Raw genomic sequence first — 23,813 nt, 5'->3', positions numbered from 1 at the left:
GATTCTGTGTCTCCCTCTCTCTCTGCCCCTCCCCCATTTATGCTCTGTCTCTCTCTGTCCCAAAAATAAATAAACGTTGAAAAAAAAAATTAAAAAAAAAAAAGAAAATAAACATAAAAAAAAAATTTTTTTAAAGGAAGAAACCTTTGCCTGTAAACCTAGAAAAGAAAAAAATTTTAATGCAATTCTCAGTGCTAATGGGAATGTAAACTGGGACAGTGTATTTGAAAAACAGTTTGTCAATACAGTTTGTCAATACAACAGTGTGTCAATCAAGAGACTTATTATTGTTCATTAATTTGGCACTGTAATTTCACTTCAAGGAAATAATCAGAGAAATCTAATGTTGTATGCAAAGGTGTTCATCACAACATTATATCTGATACCAAAACAAAAGTCAATCTTGATGTTCATCAATAGGTAAATAAAGTATAGTTCATTTATAGGATAAAACACTGTGCAGTCATTAAAGTGATATATTCAAAGATTATCTTATTATGCAGGACAGTGCTTATAGTATACAATTAAATTTTAAAGGCAGTATATAACATTCTACATAGAATATTAAAGTTTTTGAAGAATGTACATGACTGCATAGCTCACACTTTTAAAATGTCTTATAATCATCTATGGGCGCCTGGGTGGCTCAGTCGATTAAGTGTCCGATTTCTGCTCAGGTCATGATCTCACGGTTTGTGAGTTCAAGCCCCACATCGGGCTCTGTGCTGACAGCTTAAAGCCTGGAGCCTGCTTTGAATTCTGTCTCCCTCTCTCTCTGCTCCTCCCCAACTCATGCTCTGTCTCTCTCTCTCCTTCAAAAATAAATTAAAAATAAATAAATGAAACAAACATCAAAAAATAAATAAAAAATAAATAAATAAATAAAATGTCCTATAATCATCTAAATTTTCAGATCACTGGTGGCTTTTATTACTTTGCAAGATGTTTCAAATCATCTGCAATGAAAGTTATGTATTTTATAATGAGGAAATAATCGGTATTATAAAAACAACAAAAATAAGAGAGCCAAAAAGTAATACATGGTCATCAATTGAAGTAGACACCTTTTGGGATGCCCAACCAACTCCTCATCTCTGAGAACATCTTCTTAAAACCTGCTCCTCTCTCTCCTGATGGGACTGTCATTCATTCACTCAGTTCACCATCTCTCACACCTGCTTGACTCTTCTTAGATAAGACCCTCTCATTCAGAACTGAAAAGTTTCCAAAATGGTCTCCTTCCTCCAGCTTTAAAGCCTTCTGATCCACCCTCCACCTTTCTGTCAGAGGATTATTTCTAAATTGCAAATACAGTAAGAAGAAGAAGAAGAAAAAAGAATCCCTTTAGCACCCTGCTTAGTGCCCATAGGATAAAGTCCATACTTCTTTGAATGAGTTCACAGCCTTCCATGATTTTTTATCCCCTAGCATTCTAGCCTTATGTCAATTTTGGTTCTTTTGTCCTAAGTATATTGAGCTGTTTGCGGTCCCAGCACCATATACCTGGATGCTTTATGCCTCTGTACCTTTGTTCATAATGCTTCCTCGGCCTCAAATGATGCCATAGTCTTCATCTATCCACCTGGCAGCACACATTCTTTCAGGAAAACTCAAGTGTGAAGCTTTTCCTGACTCCCCCAGGTGGAACTGAACACTCCCTCATTTGTGGTTATACTTTCTCTTTCAGTGTTTTATTTCACTTCAGTGTGCACTTGTCTTCTTTCATAAGTGGATGGTAAACCATTTGTCATCAGAGAACCACCTTCTCTTTTTGTCTCCAGGTCCTAGGTTAGAGACTAGTAAAAACTGAATAAATATTTGTTGATTAAAAGAAGGAAATGAATGCTTAACATTATCAAGTACTACAAAAAGGAAAGAGAGGAAGAAAACTCATTGAATATGGAAAGTAGTCATTGTTAACTTTGAAAGAACTGTTTCAGTTGGTTAAGTGGGGAGGGAGAAAGTAATGAATGAACAAATAGTGAACAAATAATCATTTCAAGTCTGGTTGATTTTTTTTTCCCAAGAAATTTGTCACTGAATGGAAGGGGAAAGAGAAGATAATAGCTTGAAAGAATTCTTTGAATTTTCATTTTTCTAAATAAATAGAAACTTAAGTATGTTTATAGGCGCAGAAGAAGAAACAACCCTCAAGACAATTGTGATGTCAAATGGCAAGATTAGTTGTATAGGAAGACTGTAGTCCTGTCTTAAAACATGCACATTGTAGTGGGTGATGGCATTGAGGAGGGCACCTGTTGGGATGAGCACTGGGTGTTGAATGGAAACCAATTTGGCAATAAATTATATTTAATATAAAAAAACATGCACATTGTAAATGGTTCCACTATTTATGCATCACATTTATTTTTGGTAACTGGGATGAGGAACTTCTGTTGGCTGTACCATTTTCTCAACCCCTTCGGATCAGTCTAACATTTGGTGACTCATTGTTGATGTGTATGAACTGTGTGTTTTATCTTCCACTCACCTGGTTAGTGTTAGGCATGTGGAGGAAATGGGCTTTCTCTTTCTCTTCCTAGTAACCTCATATGATTATTTCCATATCTGTTTATCCTTAATATTTGCCAGTTGCTTTCTTCAGATCTATTGCGTAATTTACTAATATTTTTATTTGGCTGTAGCTACTATGTATGTTAACCAATCAAGATGTCTTATTTTACTTATTTTTAATTTTTTTTAAGTTTTGTTTTGTTTTGTTTTGTTTTGTTTTGTTTTGTTTTGTTTTGTTTTGTTTTGATGGGGCCCCTGGGTGGCTCAGCCAGCTAAGCATCCGACTTCCGCTTAAGTCAGGATCTTTCGGTTGAGGAGTTCAAGCCCTGCATCAGGCTCTGTGCTGACAGCTCAGAGCCTGGAGCCTGCTTCGGATTCTGTGTCTCCTTCTCTCCCTGCCCCTCCCCCACTCGTGCTTGCTCTCTCTCTCTTCCTCCAAAAAGAAATAAACATTAAAAAAAAACTTGAAAAGTTTATTTTGAGAGAGACAGAGACAGAACAAGTGGGGGAGGGGCAGAGAGAGAGGGAGACAGAATTCCAAGTAAGCTCCATGCTGCCACCGTAGAGCTAGACACATGGCTTGAACTCACGGAACTGCAAGATAATGACCTAGGCTGAAACCAGAAGTTGGACACTTAACCCATTTAACCTAGGCTCCCCCAAGAGGTTTTAACAATTCTAGTTTTTATTTCTAAAAGCCTTATTGGTTTGTTTTCAAATACGCCTAGTCATATAGGACAGTCTGTTACTACTTGCTTTTATTTCGTCTTTTATTTCTTTAAACGTTTCATAAAGTTTTTCTTTTTTTCATATTCTTTGTCTGATAAGTCCAATATCTGAAACCCCTGGGGGCAGATCTGATGTTTGCTGTTTCTCATACACTCATAATTTGCTTGCTTATATTTTTTATATTCCCTGATGAATAACTCTTGTTTAGTTGATATTAATCTGTGGGGATCTTGAGGGCTTAAATTGCTTTGTTTTTCCAAAGCTCCTCTTCTGTGTGGAGCCACATGCCCCTTTTAGATCTCTGGCTTCAGGAGAGAGCTGCTCTCCTTTAGTAGTCCACCTTGCCTCTAGGCTTTCTCTGGGTGCTGGCAACAAGCATCAAGTCAGCCTGCCTCGGGGTTTACAGCCCACTGTGTTTTCTCTCCCCCAGGTCCTATGCACCCAGAATGACATTTTTTGGTTTGTAGTGGAAAAGGACCTCCTCCGTTTTTCTTGTGAACCCCTTTGAATCAAGCTTTTTCCTCCCACCATTCCATCAAAACTTCATCCTAAGGTTGCCAAGAACCTCCATGTTGTTAATACCATAGCCACTTCTCACTTGCTGTGACAGTTAATTTTATGTGTCAGCTTTGCTGGGCCACAGAGCCCAGATATTTGGTCAAACACTTTTCTGAATGTTTAGTCAAAGTGTTTTTGGATGAGATTTACATTTAAATTGGTGGACTTTCAGGGTGCCTGGCATTGTAGGGTAAGTGACTTTCGATCTCAGGATTGTGAGTTCAACCCCTACATAGGGCATGGAGCCTACGGGAAGGGAGGAAGGAGGGAGGGAGGGAGAGAGGGAAGGAAGGAAGAATTTTGTCAAATGCTACTAACTTGCCCTCCTCTTGGAAACACTTTTACTTGATTTCTAGGGATTTTCCTCCAGCCTCATTGGCTAGAGAGGTTACACTAACAAATTCCAAATATGTATTTCTAGTTCAGAACTCTTCCTTTAACTCCAAACTCATATGTCCAGCTGCTTATTCTAAATGTATGCTTATTGTCTGATAAGTATCTTAAAGTAACATTTCCAAAGCCAAATTATTAAGCCCCCCTCCCTTCCCATCCACACAGCCCAAATTGTTTATCCCCACAATTTTCCAAAATATGTGAAATAATATTGTTCTAATCACTGAGACCAAAAACCCCATAGTTATCCCTGGATCCCTCTTTTTCTCTGACACCCCTCATCTAATCTGTCTGGAAGTCTTGATGCTCTATCTTGAGCATATAACTAGAATCCAACCACTTCCTGCCATTCCTGCTGCCCCCACCCTAGCCACCTGCCTAGCCACCCCCTGTCTGTTCTGAGTAGTAGCTCTTACCTCCCAGCTGGTCTCTGCTTCTACCCTTCCCCCAAAGCATTCAGCTCTGCACACAGCAGTCAGAGTGAGTCTTTAAAAATAACAAAGCCCACCTATCACTCCTCTGCTCAAAACCACAGAAAGCTTTTTGAATCTGCTCAGAACAAAAGCCTTAGTCTTTACAATTTCCTAAAAGATCCTATACAATCCCTTTCCCTCTCACCCCTTAACCGCCCTTCCCTGGCAGGTGTGATCTCACCTCAGGGCCTTTGATTTTCCCTCTGCTTGAAATGCTCTTCCCATAGATATCTGCATGGCTCCCTCTCTCACATCCTCTAGTCTTTGTTCAGTGGCTGCCTTCTTGGTGAGGTTTTCCTGATTATTATATCTGAAATCCAACCTAGGGGTGGGTGCCTGGGTGGGGCTCAGTCGGTTAAGCATCTGACTTCTGTTCAGGTCATGATCTCACGGCTGTTTGTGAGTTCAAGTCCCACACTGGGCTTGCTGCTGTCAGTGCCAAGCCCACTTTAGATCCTCTGTCTCCCTCTGTCTCTGCCCCTCCCCTTCTCTCTCTCTCTCTCTGTCTCTCAAAAATAGACAAACAAAAGATAAAATCCAACCTATCTCCCATTCTCTATAAGTTGTCCCTCTTTTATTTTTCTCCATAGCATTTATCTAACACCTGCACCTTTTACTTCTTTATTTTGTCTGTGTCCCCTTCACTGGAATGTAAGTTTCATGAGACTAGGAATTTTTGTTTTATTCACTGCTCTATCTTCAATCCTTAGTACAAATACTTCACAACAGTAGGCCCTTAATTAATATTTATTTAATGAATGAGAAATATTACTCTAAGTACTCATCTTGGCAAGGTTATGGGGAAGAGGCAATCTCTCACGTTTGGGGAGGTAAGCTAATTCCATGCACTATTTTTAGCGGTTTTGTGTCCTCTAGTGAGCCATTTGCTCAGGCACTCACAGCAAATGCATTTGCACCTAGACCTGCTGGCCATCTTCAATCATTTACATTACCTGCCTGGCCTTGCAGGCTATTGAATTTTCCACGCCTGGCTCACATTTCCATCCCTTAAATGTCCTCTCCCTGCTCATGCATACACAGCAAGAATACTCGAAATTCTCCTGCAAGTAGCATGTTTTTTACATGCAGCCACCTGATACACTCTTCTGTTTCTTCTCCCTTCTCCCAGCCTAGACAGTGCTTATTCTACTAGACTCAGTGTAAGCATCAAAGTCCCCAAGAGGCCTTCACTAGAAGCCTTGGCAGTGTCTTCTCTAGGTCTTGTTAGCATTTTGTGTAGAATTTAATGACAACTCTAGTATGTACCCTGTTGCTTTGAGTGTTTGGTTTGTTTCCTGCCTCCCAATCAGACCAAAAGCAAACTCACAGTGTCCTCACCATTGTCCCCAGGTCCCTAAAGCAGAGCTGGCACTACATTCTAGTTTCGTGGACAAATTAATCATTGAATATCTGTTCTCATGTTTCTGTTCACTCTCACCGTGTTTTATGAGTAAAATGCTTAAAAGTTGGTCATAGGATATAAAAATGACACAACTGGATATAACCAGGAACACAATCTCCAAACACTGTACCAGAGTAGGACACTCTCCCTCAGAAGGATCTAGGGACAATTTCTGTACAGATAGGCAGCTTCAGCTCTTGTCTCAAATCTGCCATCATTTCAATGGAAAAGTCTAGACTATAATTTTTTCCACCTTTAGGAATGATGATAGAATGTATTTCTTGGCTTATTTGCATGATTTTTATACAAAAGTTAAGGTTTTGGAAAAGAAGGATCAACTAGGGCCCTTTTTCTTCAAGTTTCTAAAGAGAAACAAGCTTTTCTTTTCTCTTCTCCCCTAAATCTCAGATAATATCAGTGCCATGGACCTAGCTTGTGTCACATGTTTTGAGTACACTGATCCACAGTGCCGGAATCAAGTAACTCCACACCCTGAGAAGTGGCTCTAACCCAGGATGACACAATCTGTAGTTGTCAAATTGCCAATTTAAAGAAGAAAGAAATGGTTTAAAGGCTCTTTGTTACATAATAATGTTTTATTCAGAAGGAGAGGAAAAGTTGGACTGATACAAAAGGCAATTCTTCCCATTTTCCACTTTATCCCACAACCCAATCAATTCTTTGCTTTTGTGTTGTTAGTGCCTCCTCCAACTTTATGCAATGGGATTTCTCCTGAACTGCCACTCAGCTGCTGGAGTCATGGAGAAGCTTCACACACTTCCCCAGAGCAGCTGGAGACAGTGACAGTGGAAAGAGCCTGACAATGGGTGGAGATTATTTTTAAATGTGGTTTGTCCCTGTTTTGTTCAGGAACATAGGAATTTTTTTTTTTTTTTTTTTTTTTTAATGTAGATCAACAAGAGAGCCATTTCTGACCACTAGAGAATTGAAGCAAGGAGGGAACACTTTAGTCTCTGGCCTCAGATTTTGAGTAGAGAGCAGAATACATTGCTTGATCATATCGGCCTGTAGTTTTCTTTCTTTCTTTCTTCCTTTTTTTTTTTTTTTTTTTTTTTTTGGTAGTGTCTGAGGTAAATGTTCTTGACCTTTGTGTTCAGGCTGACGACTGGAACACATTAGAAAAACAAAGTAAACCTTATGACTTGGAGCGAGCTTGTTTTTAACATTCTTTTCTGTCTTACTAATAACTAGGACCTAGCCCTGTATTGAAATACCATGTAACAGAAACTAAAGAACTTTCTCTGTAACTTAACTAATACTCTTTAAATGAGACCTGACTTTCACTATGTTAATTGAATTTGACCATCAAGTGTTCTACCTCTTCAGCTTTGAATAAAATATTTGTCGATCTAAATTTTTTACACTAATAATGCAAGGAGTAAGTAAAAATGCCCTGATCAAACAAAAGTGTATTTCCCTATCAGAATTATGAATACATTGAAGGATTTTTCTAGGCTAGTGTTTTAAAGAAGCATCAACAAACCAGATAAAGGGTACTTGAGTATAGGTTTTTAATACAAAATAATGAGACTAGAAGTAATTTACAATTTTCAATTTTAACATTTGAGTAATAAAAACTTTTATGAAAATCATCTTTCCAGTGTGAGGTTTAGAGCAGCACACATTTTGCACTGAATACCTATTGTTTTTGGTTGGCCTGGTACCCCTTTCTCCCCTTTTCCTGGTAATGTGGCTGTCCCTTAGGAGGAGACTTCCTCCCATGAAGGGAACTGCCCCTTATGACACCAACTGCCTACCTCATAGGCCAATCTTGTTCTACTGTTCACAGTGTTTGAACATTCATGTGACCCAAAATATCAGTTCCTACCTGAACTACCCCTAAGCTGGAGGATGTGCACACAGTGCTACCTAGGGCTCTTTTTGTGTGTCTAAAACAGACCGGTATGCTGCAGGACAGCTCGAAGGCAAGTCACAGAGAAACTGGTTTGACAGAGGCAGCTGAGAAAGATGCTGACTTTGCTTTGGTCTCTGCTCTGGTCTCTGAGGTCCCGGGGTTGCTGGGTGAACTGGCAGAACCCCGGGCCTTGAGGCCTCAACTCAGCCTATCTCAAAGGTATCATGGAAGGTTCTTGGTAGTGTCCTGAGAAAGAATTCAAGGACAGATGCACAATGCAGCAGATGAGCGAAACAAGTAAGAACATTTATTAAAGCAAAAGTATACTCTGGAGATGTGAGAGCTGGCAAGAGAGAATGAGAGAGAGAGAGAGAGAGAGAGAGAGAGAGAGAGAAAGGGGGAGGGGGACTGCAAGCCCTGCAACCATGTTTTACTGATGATTGTTAATTAAGGGGTGGAATACTCATTACTTGGGGCCAGAATTTCTTGGAAGCAAGGTTTCCCACCTTTTCGTCCTTATGTGCTCAGGGGTTTCCTATCATGGTACCCACCATCTTGGGCCTGTCTAATTTGATCTGGCCTCTTGTGGAGTGCTTCCAGCACATGCCTCTGATTTTCCCAATAGCTGGCCATGACTTCCTCTTTGCTGGCTTCCAGGTATCCTTTTAGAATCTGACTGCCTATTGTAACACCCAAAAATGCAATTCTTCCTTTAGTGTGCTTGAGCTACCTCACTATTATTCCAGAAAATCCACAGTATTGATCTAGAAAATCCATCACCTCTTCATCCCAATCCAGTTGAAATTGGCTTTAGTACTTTCAACGAAAGAGTTCTGACTCAGGAACACATATCTGAGCGTATCATATATTGACATTTCATGGTACTTATTGGAAGAAAATTTATTAGAGACAACTAAAAAAAATGGTATAGTCAGTTTGCTGTATTCTATTATATAATGTATTGCATATTGCTAGAGGCATTTAAAACTGTTTGCTTTTAATGTGACCTCCTTTGGTAATCTCTATTACAAAGTTTATATTAAGAGTGACAGTAAATTGCTGAAATTAGGACCTTCCCTTAGTCTGAAATTTTATTTCATTTTCTATTATTTCTAATAGTTTTAAAGCACTACTGATGTTTAAGAGATAAACTTGTGGTATGCCCACATTATGTACCACCTCTATAAGCATGTGGATGGTCCTACAAATATTCAAATACTTTCAGCTTATATCAACTAATTTAGGCCGGGAAACCTAGATTCTAATCTTGGGTGTTTTGTTAACTAACTCTAGAATCAGGTATGTTGCTCAACTTCTCCTGGTCACAGGAAAGTGAAAATGTTGGAATAGGTCAGGGGTCTTCCAACTTAAAAACTCCATGACTTGACAACTAGAAAAAGTCAGTTTTGTTAGGAAAAGCGTTTGCTGATTTTACAAAAAAATCAAACAGTGCTTTTCACTCTTTCCTTTGGCCTGTTTAACAAAAACATTTTGTAAATGTGTAATTTGGTGGGTGGGGGGGTGGGGAACCTACCTGAAACAAGTGAATGCAAATTATGTTGGCCTTGGAAAAAGTTCTTTAGTATGAAGGACTCCAAATACATTGGCATAGATGATGAACTAACAGGCAGCCAAAACACACAAACAAAAAAACCCAAACCCAACAACAGCAAAAAACCCTTGAAAATGTTAGTTATATAACTTCAGGACCATGAAAGTATATTAAAACCAAAACCAAAACCAGATTTTGTTGTTGTTGTTGTTTTGTTTTTTTTAATCGTTATTTTTGAGAGAGAGTGTGAGCAAGGGAGGGGCAGAGAGAAGGGGTCAGAGGATCCCAAGTGGGCTCTGCTCTGACAGCAGGGAGTCTGATCCAGGGCTTCAACTCAAGAACCCTGAGATCATGACTTGAGCCAAAGTCAGATGCTCAACTGACTGAGCCACCCAGGCACCCCGCAAAACAGGTCTTTTTACCTTCCTTAGTGAAAGAGAAATTTTGAGTTTGGAATTAAAATATCAAATGTAAAAACTGATAAACTGAGTACTCAAAGTGACTTTTAAATAAAAATTTTAAATATTTCTCTTAAAAATTCAATATTATATTAACTTTACATTCCTAAAACAAATGCTATATCCCTTTAGATTTTAAAATAGAATACTTTGGTGGTGCCTGTGTGGCTCAGTTCGTTGGGCTTCCAATTCTTGATTTCAGCTCAGGTTGTGATATTACAGTTTGAGATGGAATCCTGCCTTGGGCTCTGCACTGACAGCCAGGAGCCAGTTAGGGATTCTCTCCCTCTCTCTCTCTCTCTGTCCTTCCCCCACGGGCACGCGATTGTGCACGCATGTGATCTCTCTCTCTAAATAAACAAACATTAAAAATATGAGTGATGTGATAAAAAGGCATTAAAATTTTTTGATGTTTATTTATTTTTGAGAGAGAGAGAGAGAGAGAGAGAGCAAGTGGGGAAAGGGACAGAGAGAAAGGGAGACAGAATCTGAAGCAGGCTTCAGGCTCTGAGCTGTCAGATCAGAGCCTGACGCGGGGCTGAACCCACCAACCCTGAGATCATGACCTGACACTTAACTGACTGAGCTACCCAGACGCCCCAAAAAGACATTTAAAAAATAATAATAATAAAATAGAATACTTTGGCAATTTTTCAAATATTGATTTTGCAATGTTAAAGAAATACCCCCAAATTTTCATTTTGTTTTGCCCCTAAAGGAGAAAGTGGCAGCCTGAGGAATAACAGTCCAGTGCTACAGTTTCACTGCCACCATCTCATAGCTTTGTGACTGTGGTATGTTAGGCAATTTTGGATGGCAATATACAGAAACTCAACAATGTGCCCTCAGGGAATAGCATTGGAATTTGGTTCTTGTTCCTTTGGTTTGCAAAGAATACGTATGCAAATGAGAAAAACTGAAATCTCAGCCAGGGATATCAGGCTTCCCAGGAACAAGAGAAGTTGAATAACCATGCTTCCTAGAAGAGGGATGCACACTGGGTTGGGTTTTCCGGAACACAAAATTTAGAGAGTGTTCAGAACCCAAGGCATCAGATCTTTTCTTCAAAAAAAATTTTTTTTAATGTTTTATGTATGTATGTATGTATTTATTTATTTATTATTTATTGAGAGACAGAGAGTGAGCAAGGGAGGGGCAGAGAGAGAAGGAGACACAGAATCTAAAGCATGCTCCAGGACAGCCTGATGTGGGGCTCGAACTCACCGAACAAGAGATCATGACCTGAACAGAAGCCAGATGATCAACCAACTGAGCCACCCAGGTGCCCCCAATCTTTTCCTTAGAGCAGGGGTTCCCATCCTGCTGAACATCCCAGTCACCTGAGGAGTGTTTTAAAAATATAGATTGTGTGGGGTGCCTGACTGGCTCGGTCCATAGATCATGTGACTCTTGATTTCAGGGTATGAGTTTGAGGTCCACCTGTGGTTTAGAGTTTACTTAAAAAAATAGATAGATAGATAGATAGATACATAGATAGATAGATAAAAATAGTGAGACCCCATCAGCAAAGGCTCTGGTCTAGTCCGTATGAGGAAATGCTCTGGTCACTTCATTGCTAAAAATCTTCCAGGTGCATCTTGAATGCCGTGCTCTAGGAGTTGCCTGATTTTGCTAGTCTCTCATTGTATGCTTTATGATTAGCCCACTACCAGTTGATTCTCTTAGCTTTGACTGCATGTGTCTTTTTTTATCACAGGGTCAGTGCTTCATCTGCTTCAAGCCTTAGCTCAATACTACCTTCTGAGTGAGGCCTTTCCTATTCCTATTATTAAAAATTGTACCCTACCCCTTACACTTTCTAGTCCCCTTTCCTGCATAATTTTTATCCAACACTTATCACCTTCTAATATAATCTTTGATTTACTTATTTATTGTATTTATCATCTGTCCCACCCACCAGAATGCAAGATCCACAAGGCAGAATTTTTGTGCATTTTTGTCCGTACTGTATCCCCGGCACCTAAACCAGAGATGCTTAATAAATATTTGTTGAATATAAGAGTTGAATGTGTAATGAATGTTTTCTGCTTAGTCATTGGGCTGACATTATTCTGCCAGAGCCCTACTCACCTATGGGCACCCTTTGTGTCCCCTTTTGGATCTCTTGGGGAGATAGTATCCCCAATTGATTGTCTGATTGGACCCGCTCTTTTGGATTGAGGCCCCCCCCCCCCCACCAGGTCACTTTTGAATGGGTGTGACCTGGCTGTTATAGATCACAGCAATTAGCAGTGACTCAGGGATTGCACAGCACAATAGTACTGCCTGGGGCCTCCCCTTCAGCATGGGCTGTGGGTGGGGCAGTTTCTTCAAGAAACCAATTTTGGTGTTGGGTGACTGTTCAGCAAATTACCTCACCCAACTGAGCTTCAGTAAAGTGGCTTTAACAACACCTGGGTCTGCCTTACCTTACAGTGAGTTCTTCAGAAGTTCCAGTGAACAATGTGTGGGGAACATATTGCACATAAAAGGTGCTTTCAACATTCACTTATTATAAAAATAAAACAAGACAAGTGTGAAAGTTACTTAATTTTAGATGACATTTAAATGTGACTTTTAATAAAAAGCCCAAAGAAAATTTCAGGGCAGAAATTAGGAATTTAGGAATTGGTTGCAAAAGTGCCTTTGGGATGGTTTCCCCCCACCACTGAATGTTTTTCTTTAATGTTATTCTCATTTCACTGATTTCTATTTGGCAGGGACTCCTGATACATAACTTCCAAAAAGGCATTTAAGAGGAATAAACGCAAAGATCTGCACTCAGTCTTCAAAAACAAATTGTACAAATACAGGCTGAAGGAGACTTGGTTTTATAGCTATATATGTGTTAAAGACTTAAAAAGAATTTGGAGGTACTTTTGTTTTTAGTTGGCAAAACTTGATGTTTATGAACAATATGAGGTGGTAGAAAAGTGTTATTGTGATATCAGACTGAAATTTGAAATATCATAAAAATGTGGTAAATTATACTTCACTATTTCTCTCTTCATACCTGGGTTATTGGACTCAGTTCTAGATGCCACTTTTTAAGAGGCACTAGGGTATGATCAGATGAAAGTGTATGGAGGAGATGAAGGGTACATGTGAGTGAAGCATAGTATGTATGGGAAGGCATGTGCTATGGTTGTTGACTTCAAATGCTTAAAAGGCTATGTATGGAAGGGGAATGGGGCTGTTCTGTACTCAATACACGGTACTAGACTCAGATTTCCTGGGCCCTTTAATACACATTGTATTCATATTTATAATAATGGTTGAAAGTATTCTTATTTTCCCCTTTTAGAGTTGAACAAACTCACACTTGGAGTTGTTTTGTGCTAGTCCAAGTTCATACAGCTAGGAAGTTATAGAACTGGGATCTGACCACCCCGCTTTAGAACTTAAACCTAGTGGTATTTCCTCCCAATACCATAGCTACCTACAAATTTATAAGGAGACATATTTCAGTTCAACGTAAGGACTAGAAGGATTGTTCAAAGATGAATATCGTTATAATGTAGTAAGTGGTTCCCTACCACATGGAGTTTGTGCCTATGCTGGACAGCTACTTTGTAAGGATCTAGTAAGTCCCTCAACTTCTACATAGGCTGTATAAAGAAGGATATGCTTTGGCGCCTGGGTAGCTCAGTCAGTTAAATGTCGGTAAATGTTGGACTTCGGCTCAGGCCATAATCTCACAGCTTGTGGGTTCAAGCCCCACATCGGGCTCTGTGCTGACAGCTCAGAGCCTGGAGCCTGCTTCGGATTCTGTCTCCCCTTCTCTCTGACCCTACCCCACTCACACTCTGTCTCTCTCTCTCTCAAAAAATAAACGTTAAAAAAAATTCAAAAGAAAAGAAGGATATGCTTACCTTCATCACAAAAATATCAAAAATGAAGTCTAATCATAGAGCCAAAGGAACTCCGAGGCCTAGTGAATTTCAGTGATGGAGCTATGTTCATTAATTCAGTAGTTATTGGAAAATGCAGCGCCCAGACTTCACCCTGGTTTTACAACCTGATGGCTTTTGTTTGGTTTTGTTTTGTTTTTTCTGTTACAGCAGTTAGTCCTTATCTACTAACTGGGTAATACAGTGTGGAGCTAGAGGGTATGGAAAGAGGAAGGGCAGGGATGTTTGGGAATTACTGTAATGGATTGTTTGGCATGTTCTTGCTTTATTAAAACAAGGAAAAGAATGTGGATGGTAGGAGGACAGGATTTTTAAAAAAAACCTTTTTTTAATGTTTATTTTTTGAGAGATAGTGAGAGCGCCCATGTGTGTCCATGAGTGGGGGAGGAGCAGAGAGAGAGGGAGATGGGATCCTAAGCAGGCTCTAGGCAATCAGCGCAGAGAGCCCAATGTGGGGCTCCAACTCGTGAACCGTGAGGTTATGACCTGAACTGAAGTCAGACACTTAACCTATGTAGCCACCAGATGCCCCCAGGGTTTTAAATGATAAGCAGAGAGGGGTGCCTGGGTGGCTCCCTCAGTTTGACGTCTCTTGTTTTCAACTAATGATCTCACCGGTTTGTGAATTTAAGTCCCGCATTAGGCTCCACGCTGACTGTGCAGAACCTGCTTGGGATTCTCTGTCTCCTCTCTCCAGCCCTCCCCCCTCCCACACTCTCACTCTCTCTCTCAAAAATAATTAATAAACTTTAAATGATAAGCAGAGAATGCCACTTTGTTAAGGAAGAATAGAATACTGTGAAAGGTTAACAAGACAGGGACTGTGGATTGTACTGTATATTTCCCTCCTGGTGAATAGATGCTCAACATTTGTCTGCTGGAAGGAATGCCTCAACCTTCAACAAATATTCAAAGAGAAACTTCTTGGTGCTGAGCACTTTGCTAGGTCTGGGAACCAAAAATGAACTAGACAAAAATCTGCATCCTTTTAAGGAACTCAGTCTAGCAACAAAAGACCACCAAGCAAAGCAATGGGAAAAAAGTACTAAGGATAATCATAGCGAATACATAAAAGGTTTCATGAAGGCATAAAGGAAAGAGTATTTAATTCAGTGTAAGTGTATAGGGTGAGCACGTGGGTGTGTAGAAAAGAGGTGATGTCAGGTAAGATTCCAAAGAGAAAATGATGAGTTTATTATCTTGAAGGATAGTAGGAGTTCACCTGTTTAAATGAGGGATGGATTTCAGATGGGGGTAAATACACAAAGATACTCAGACAGAACCTGTTGCATCTGTGCGTGAAATGTGGTGGGAGTCAGAGCTGGAGCTGAAGAGGTCTAGGGATCAGATGGTAAAATGCCTTGTATACCATGGTAATTAGCTTGAACCTGATTGCCCAGGTGGAGAGCCTCTGAAGAATTTTAAAGAGGGAGGCTCTGTGGTTTTGGAGCATTCTCTGGCAGTCATACGAAACAGAAGCAGAAATTAGGAAAGCTTGACCTAAAGAGTGGCAAAGAGGTTGAAATAGTGGAGACAGATTATTAGTCACAGAAATAAGCGGAAGAATTCATCCATGGGATTTTGATCAGAGAACTTTAGTGGAGAGAAATTTGATTGCCTAGTTGTTGGAATGGCAAGATTTTATCCATTGAATGAGGTGATACAGAAGCGAGTGGTACAGTGAGTAATACGGAAGGCCTGGGATTGGGACCATATGGTTGCCCTGAGCTTGTGTATATTAGCTGCTGACTCTTTTGAACTGAATTCAGGAAATGACATAAAAATGATTTGCGCAATAAAGTTAGAAGAACGAGGACTCCAAAGCCAGTACATTTGGAGAAAAATAACTAGGGTTGGTGAAGATGGGGAAGTAGGATTATCAGAGGGCCATTTGTGAATAAATTTTGGATCGCCCAATAGAAAAATCCCCAAAGAAAAACAAATGCCCTGAATCCAGCCTTTCCTCACTACGACCCATTTCCCTCCAGCTGCCTTCATTCTCCAGACCGTGGAGGTTAGAATTTAGAAAATCTTGGAGACCATATACTCAAACCTATATATGTCAGGCTGAGGACAGAGAAAAGAAACGATTTGCAAGCCAAGTAGCGGGGTCTTTCCTTAAGACCCGGCTTCCAGACTCTAGCCCCAGTGCTCCTATCGTTACCCACACCGCTGCGGGCTTGGCAGCGCGGAACCCCGCGCGCGGCCAGCTTCTCGGGGTCAGCCGGGGTGCGTCGGAGGCCCCTTCCTCGCCCCACCCCCACCGCAGCCCCGGTGGGAATGCCCGCCCCGCCCCCTTCCGCGCCGGGCGGGGTCGCTGCGCCGCCGCTAATCGCGCGCGCGCGGGGTCGCGCGGACGCGGGTCGGGCCGCGGGTGCGGGGAGGTCGCCAGGCCGCCCGCGCCGCCGCCCCTTGCCTGACGCACGGAGGGGCCGGGACACGATTTGCCGCGAGTGGCTGGAGTCGTCGCCGCCGCCGTCCAGGCCCGCTCCGCCCCCGGCCCGCCTTCCTCCCGCCTCGTCCTCCGCCTCCGCCCGCGCCTAGCTCGCGTCCCCGCGTCCTCCCCACCAACCCCGGAGCTGCCGGCCGCCCGCGCGAGCGCCAGCGCCAGCCAGGTGAGTGTGGCCGCCGCGCGGCCCGGGCGGCCCTGGCGGGAGGAGCGCGCAGGCCCCGCGGCCGGGCGGCGAGCGCGGGCGGGTGGAGGAGGCGGGGGTGGCGGGCCCGGCTTTCTTCCTGGGCGCGGGCCGCGGGGCAGTGGAGCCGCTTGGCTGTGGGAGGGGCGCCCGCGCCCCGTCGCTGCCACCGCAGACAAAGCGCCCGAGGTGGGAGCCCCGCGGGCGGCCTCTGCCTCCGCGCCGCGTGTCGGGTGCGGCCTCGTTCCGCACTGCCCGGCCGCTCTCGTCTCCCCACCCTCCCCGAGCACCCTTGTTCATTTCTGGGTGAAGGGGACACGCATCATGCAACAGGTTTGGGCGTTAATCCTCATTTTCCGGCGGGTCTTGTCCTCCCGGCGTGCGGGCACCACATGCGGAGGCGCCGGGCCCCGGGGCGAGCCCGGCGGCCGGCTCCGGCAGCCGGCTTCTTTGTGTGGCCAGTGACCAGCCTTGCCCGGTGGGTGGGGGACGCCCGCCCGAGGCCCCCGGGCCGTGGCGAGGCTCCTGGATGCCTGTGTTGCGGCGTGGGGCTTGGCTTTCCCTGGGCCTGCAGGCTGTTAACATCCCTTCAGCCTTTGGAGGAGTCACAAAGAGAAGGAAGAGAGGGTTGGCAAGGATCTCTGGTTATGTATTTATTTTTTATACGTTAGGTAGACTGATAGTAGAAAGGAGCCGCAGTCTGGCCGGCTCGTGAAGTTGCGGGTGGGATTTCGACCTGGGATGCACGGTTTGGACTTGCTGCTGCTCTGACAGCAAGTGGTTTTCTTGGTGCTTTGACGTCTTTCTCTCCTACACAGACATTATCCCAGAAGTTGGAAGTGCTCTTTGAGGGAGTAACTGTACAGCAGCTGTTTGACAGGTCACCTCTTGCTGCACATTTTGTCCGTGCCAAATATACCCACAACACATCCTGGCATAGGTTGACAAACTCTCAAATTAAAATTGCCACTCAAAATCCGCCCGTTTTGGAAAATATTAATCCACATGGTTTTCTTTGGCTTAATCTGGGATTATTTTCGTACGTGTGAAGAACTTTTTTCTAACCCCCCCCCCCCCCCCCGGAGGAATACTTAATAAAAAACAATTTATCTTTGTTCATATACCTTGGTCATGCTGTTACCTAGCTGGTTTTGTTGGTATGCTATTTTAGTATAACAATACTAAATGGAAGGAAAATATCTTACTTGTGCTTTGAGCAATAAAATGCCTCTTTGTTCTAGAACCAGGAAGTTTTTATACATAATACTTTTTGTGGACAAAAGTTGGTGACTGTCTTTGCCCCATGACCCAATACATGAAAAAATTCCCAATGACTTAGAAAGCATTACACAACTGTATAGATTGTTTTTCTATCCCAAACCCCAGGAAATCATTTTGCTGTGTATTTATTCAAGCAACATAGACTAAATTTAACCTTAAACATTGGGCCTAACTCTATAAACTCCTTCAACGTTAGGAATGAATTGATTGCATTTGAAGAGTTTGCTAAGCATTTTAATCCCTGAGAAGAGTAATGGGAAGGAGTAATTGATGGAGATTAGGAACCCCTGATGGATTTAGCAGAGTGGCAGGAGAACAGAACATGAAAGGTGGTAGACATTGCAAAGTTCCATCTACCTCGGTTTTAGTTGATAGGCGGGGGCGTATCTGAAAACTAAATGTCCACTTATAAAAAAGCAGAAAAACGTGTTACGTTCTGACCTATTTGGTTTTTTTTTCAGTGTACTCTGGAAAGACTCCTTGAAGCTCTTTCTACTCCCTACAAACAAACTTGCTATTAATAAGGACTTTTCTTTTGAAGAAATAAAATTATACCAAATTAATGTGATCTGTGGAAAGTTTCTCTGGAATGATTAGTAGTTTTACTTTACTAAAAATACCATTCATCTGTATCACATCTGACTTCGGAGAGCTTTCATAGCTGTTACAAGCCACAGGAACAACCTCTTGGAAAAAGTAGAATATTGACTGATGATGAGGAGCAGAAGCTTAAATTTTTATAATAGTTTTTTTAATTGAGATATAATTCTTACACCAACAGAATTCACTCTTATAATGTGTACAATTCAGTGGCTTTAGTATATTCACAAGGTAGTGCAAACATCACCAATTCAAGAATATTTTCATCATGCTGAAAAGAAACCCCCTTACCCCATAACTGTCACTCTCATTCCTCATTAGCTGTCACTCTCATTCCTCTTCTCCCGCACTTGGCAAATATTGATCTACTTTCTGTCCCGAGATTTGCCTGTTCTGGATGTTTGATATAAAATGAATCATACAAATGTGTGGCCATTTGTGTCTTTTACTTAGCATAATATTTTTAGGGTTCATCCATATTGTGCATTTTGCCTACTTCATATTTATGGCTGAATAATGTTTCCTCTATGAGTATGACACATTTTGATCATTCTCTCATCAGTTGATGGACATTTGGGTTGTTTCTACTTTTTGGCTGTTATGAGAAATGTTGCTGTGAACACTCATTTACAAATTTTTGTGTGGACGTGTGTTTTCAGTTCTCTCGGGTGTGTACTGAGATGTGGTATTGCTGGGTCTTATGATACCAAACTTCTATTGTCCAATGGCTGCACCATTTTACATTTCCACTAGCCAAATATGAGGGTTCCATTTTCTCCAGGACTTGTTGCCTTTTTGATGACAGCCATGCTAGTGGGTCTGAAGTGGTATCTCATTGTGGTTTTCATTTGCATTTCCTTAATGGCTAATGATGTTGAGTATCTTTTCATGTTCTTATTGGCCATTTGTTTATTTAGACAAAATGTCTATTTTATAATGGTTTCTAAGTTTGTTTTCACATGTATTTTCTTATTTAGTCTTTGAAATGATTCTGTAAGGTAAGTTTATCCATGTTTTACTGCTAGGAAGCTAAGGTGCAAAAAGGTTAAATAAATTGCTTGTTTTTTAACCTTAGAGTTAGTAGGAGGGTTTGAATGTAAACTCAGATCTTCCTCCGTTCTTTCCACTCCAAGAGGCATACAGAAGTTAAATTGTGTTTGCAAATTTGCTCGGCTAATCATTGACACAGTGGGGAAAAATAAATAAAAAATCAAACAACAAAACACAGGTCCTGTGACCATACTGCCTCATATTCACCAGATTTTGTTATTTTTAAAAAAAAAATTTTTTTTTAACATTTATTTATTTTTGAGAGTCAGGGAGAGGCAGAGCATGAACAGGGGAGAGAGAGACAGACAGAATCCCAAGCAGGCTCCAGGCTGTGAGCTGTTTGTTAGCACAGAGCCTGATGCAGGGTTCGAACCCACAAACTGTGAGACCATGACCTGAGCCGAAGTTGGATGCTCAACCAGCTGAGCCACCCAGGAGCCCCTAGATTTTGTTATTCTTTTAAAAATAAAGTCTTTGTTTTCTCCTGTCCTAATAAGGTAGATATGATTTCCATATTTCCTATACAGAAGCAACCAGAAAGAGTAAACCTAGTAACAGCTTCTTGGTGGCATAGCTAATCCTAGAACCCACTCTTCCCTGAGACGTTGTGTTTTATATTACCCTACAGCTTCCTTGTTCTGTTCTCCCACTGATATGTTCCCTTTATCTTAAAATAATTGAATAATTTTCCATATTTCATAAATGTTAAAAATTTTCTGGGTTAAACTGAAATTAACTTATTTTTGAGCAGGGCAGTTTGCCAGTTTCATCTTGAAGTGCAGGATTACTGAGGTACATATTTCAGTTTTTATGTGGCACTCTGTATCAGACATAGGTATGCAAGATTAACAGCTCCTTAAGTGTAGGGAGAAGCCATATGTTATTTATTCATGTTTGCATATCCATTGTCCAACATAGTGTCCAGCACTATGAATACAAATGAATTTTTTTAATCTCCCCCCCCCCCAAAAAAAAAACTCAATAAAAATGATCTGGTGCTGTTTTTTAGAATAAAGGCAGTAAAAATTCCAGAAAAAAAAATATTTCTTACCCCTGACACATGACCTAAAAAAATAATAAATGGTAAAAATTGGAACTTGACTTAAAATTCAGCATATATCTTATGGAAGGAAGTAACTGTTCCATCCTGGGTTAAAAAAAAAAAGGCCCTAGGGGTGCCTGGCTCACTCCATTTGTAGAGCACGTGACTGTCTCTTGATCTCAGGGTCTTGAGTTCAAGCCCCATGGGGGGGGGGGTGGAGTTTACTTAAAAAAACAATAGGGTGTAAATACCTGGTGGCTGGCACAAGTGCTTATAAGTTCAGTGCCCATGCATAGGAGCTGCAACCCCCCTCCATGTTAAATAAATGAACGCCCAATGAGTAAATAGAAGAATTCGTTTTCATTGTAACAAGTAGAGAAGATACAGCAAATGAGTATTTAGGCTGTGCTTTTCATTTATATATTTTAATGGAAGACATGATGCATGCTCATTATAAAAATTCAGGTAGTATGTAGGTATATTCAGTAAAAGCTGAAAACCTCCCTTAACTTCTTGTCCCCGTCCTTTCCTTCACCCCCAAGATCATTCCTGTCCCAGGTAACCATTGTTAACAGTTTAGGGTTTATATTTCCACCTGTATCTTTGATTAATGTGTACGTGTGTATAAATATATCCAACCATACATACATTCACAGTGGTTTTCCCTTTACAGATGGGATTGTACTACACATTTCCTTAGTTTTTATACTTATATACATTAAGATTTTTGCATTTATAGTCACAAAGGATAAATATAATATTTATGTTTTCTTTTTGGTTTGCTATCGTTGCCTGGTTTTGGTGTCAGAGTTAAGCCGCCTTCTAACAATGAATTGAAAAACTCTCCTTTTTTTCCCCTGTGCTCTGGAATAGTTTAAAAATGTCTGCCCTTAAGCATTTATTAGAAATTCCCTGATAACTTTGGGGGAGGGAAGAGATCTGAGACAACCTTTTAACTTCTTCCTGTTTTTCTTGTTCTGTTGAGTTTTGGCCCGTATTTTCTATTACATTTTTGGGGAAAGAATCCTTCCATATACACACTTCCCTTCCCTTAGCTCTGATGAGTAAGTTGAGAAAAGCAAATGGTTAGCTGAAGCAGTGGATGCAGGGGTATATGTGCTTTTCTCTTAGAGAGGTCCAGGGTAAGGCCCTATGCTTACTAGTTGTATAACCATAGAGAAGACTTTCTCTCTTGAAACTTGTTTTCTTATCTGTAAAATGGTAATAATCCCTACCTCATAGGAGTCTTGAAAGTATTAAAATGAGATGTGAGCTAGCGTATGAAAAAATCTCAGTAGTTGTATCTAATAAAAATTGACAAATCTATAATCTTAAACTGTAATGTTATACAAATGTAAATTTGTCACTATAGTTACCATAAGTTGTTTTACTTTATCAAGAACAAGTTTAAGGAGAGGGAATGGTGGAGCTATGGATGGTTTCCACTAATAAATTAGAAGGCTCTATAAAAATTTCCAGGTTATTTAGAATTTGATTTTGGTAGACAGTGATTTTTAAAAACTGAGTTGAATTCTCAGCAGCTTTTTTTTTTTTTAAGTTTATTTATTTTTGAGACAGAGAGAGACAGAGCATGAATGGGGGAGGGGCAGAGAGATAGGGAGACACAGAATCGGAAGCAGGCTCCAGGCTCCAAGCCATCAGCCCAGAGCCTGACGTGGGGCTCGAACTCACGGACCGCGAGATCGTGACCTGAGCTGAAGTTGGACGCTTAACCGACTGAGCCACCCAGGCGCCCCAATAGACAGTGATTTTTAAATACCTGCACAGTTTTGAGACAGGTTAGTGGGGAAAACACACCTGGATTAATCCTGCATTATCACTTATTAGCCTTGTGACTTCGGACAAGTTAAGAATTTCTCTCAGTAAAATGGGATAAATACATTAGCTTTATAGGGTAGGTGTTAGGAAAGAGATAAGTATAGTGTTCATCTAAAAAGCATTCAGATTGTTTATTTTTATTTTTTAAAGTCTATTTTGTTGGGAGAGGAGCAGAAAGAGATTAGCATAGTGTTTAGCATCTAATAGGCATTCATATTGTTTTTATTATTTTTTTTAAAGTTTATTTTTCGAGAGTGGGAGAGGGGCAGAGAGAGAGGAGAGACTCCCAAGCAGGCTCTGCCCTATCAGTGCAGAGCCCCTTGCAGGACTGGAACTCAAGGAAACCAACCATTAGATTGTGATGTGAGCTGAAGTGGGATGCTTAACTGACTGAGTCATTTAGGTGCCCCAGGTGTTCTGATTGTTAATTCTTTTTCTTTGCCTGACCATCAGTGACAAACATGCGGTGCGGGGTTCTGCTGTTTTAATGCTGCTTGATGTAGTGAAAAGAACATTAGGCCCTTAGACTTTTAGCCTGTGTTTTACAATTGCTAGCCATTGGCCTTGGACAGATCACCTGCTCAGCTTCTGTTTCCTTACCAAAAAAAAAAAAAAAAACCAGCAAGAAATTGAACACGTGTTGAGCATCTATTTTATATGCATTTTGTAGGTAGTTTACAAATCTTAACCTCATTTAAATCTCCCAATAATTCTATTGAATAGGGATGTTTATTTCCCATTTTAATGAAACAGAGGTTCAGGGTTTTCTGACATTTATTTGGAGGAACCCCCGCCCATGCCTGTCCATGTTTTTTCACTTGTTAGAGCTGTCCTTTCTTGGTGATGGTAGGGTGTGCCCCTGTGCACAGGGAATTCTGAATAAGCATACTGCAAACTGAAATACTAAATGTATTAAAAAACTCAACCACAGTTGGCTGAGACTACTTATTTATTAATGATTTCCATTAATAAAATACAAATAGAGGATGGTTAATGTATCCTAATGCCCATACTTAAGAGTAGTAATTTAAGTTTTTTAATACAGTACTTGAGTTGTTGATAATCATTTTACCTAAATAATTCATCAGGCTTCATTGCATTTCCAATTTGACCAGGTAGAGGAGAGGGAATAGGTAATGGTCATACAGAGAAATCTAAGACTGTTTGATAGTGGCGTGCGCGCGTGCGTGTGTGTGTGTGTGTGTGTGTATGTGTGTGTATATGGATGAGCCGAGAAGCAGCAGTTCTTTGACAGCTTGGTGTTTACAGAAACTACAGGTTCTTGGAAAGAAGTAGGGAAAATCTGCATTATAATTCGTTGTCTACTTGCAGACTTGCACTCATTTGAAAAATGAACCTGCCTTTGTCAGCTGGTTTATAAAGAGCTATTGATTATGTTCTTGAAAGGTTGTGATACTGTATTTCCTTTGATAGGGGTTGCCAAAGCTTTTGCTATGAGTTTCATTTTATTTGATCAGAGTCCATGGTATTGACTGGCTTTT

General features: G+C 41.0%; 1 protein-coding gene across 4 annotated transcripts in view; it reads left to right on the top strand.

Annotated features, from left to right (window-relative positions):
* Window positions 1–16,342: 16,342 nt before the first annotated feature.
* The window catches only part of SESTD1 (SEC14 and spectrin domain containing 1), a 155,132-nt gene continuing 147,661 nt past the window's right edge, over window positions 16,343–23,813 (top strand). For 2 of the 4 annotated variants that reach the window (XR_003418773.2, XM_027055385.2), the window contains exon 1: window positions 16,343–16,481. The gene's annotated coding sequence lies outside the window, so the exon portion shown is untranslated. Of the gene's footprint in view, window positions 16,482–16,584; window positions 16,833–23,813 lie in introns of those variants that run through there. The other 2 variants (XM_053215390.1, XM_027055383.2) reach the window with 2 other exon arrangements.

The sequence above is a fragment of the Acinonyx jubatus genome, chromosome C1 (assembly GCF_027475565.1).
Source record: "Acinonyx jubatus isolate Ajub_Pintada_27869175 chromosome C1, VMU_Ajub_asm_v1.0, whole genome shotgun sequence".
NCBI lineage: Eukaryota > Metazoa > Chordata > Mammalia > Carnivora > Felidae > Acinonyx > Acinonyx jubatus.
The sequence above is the reverse complement of the archived record's forward strand: the minus strand, read 5'-3'. Positions and strand labels throughout refer to the sequence as shown.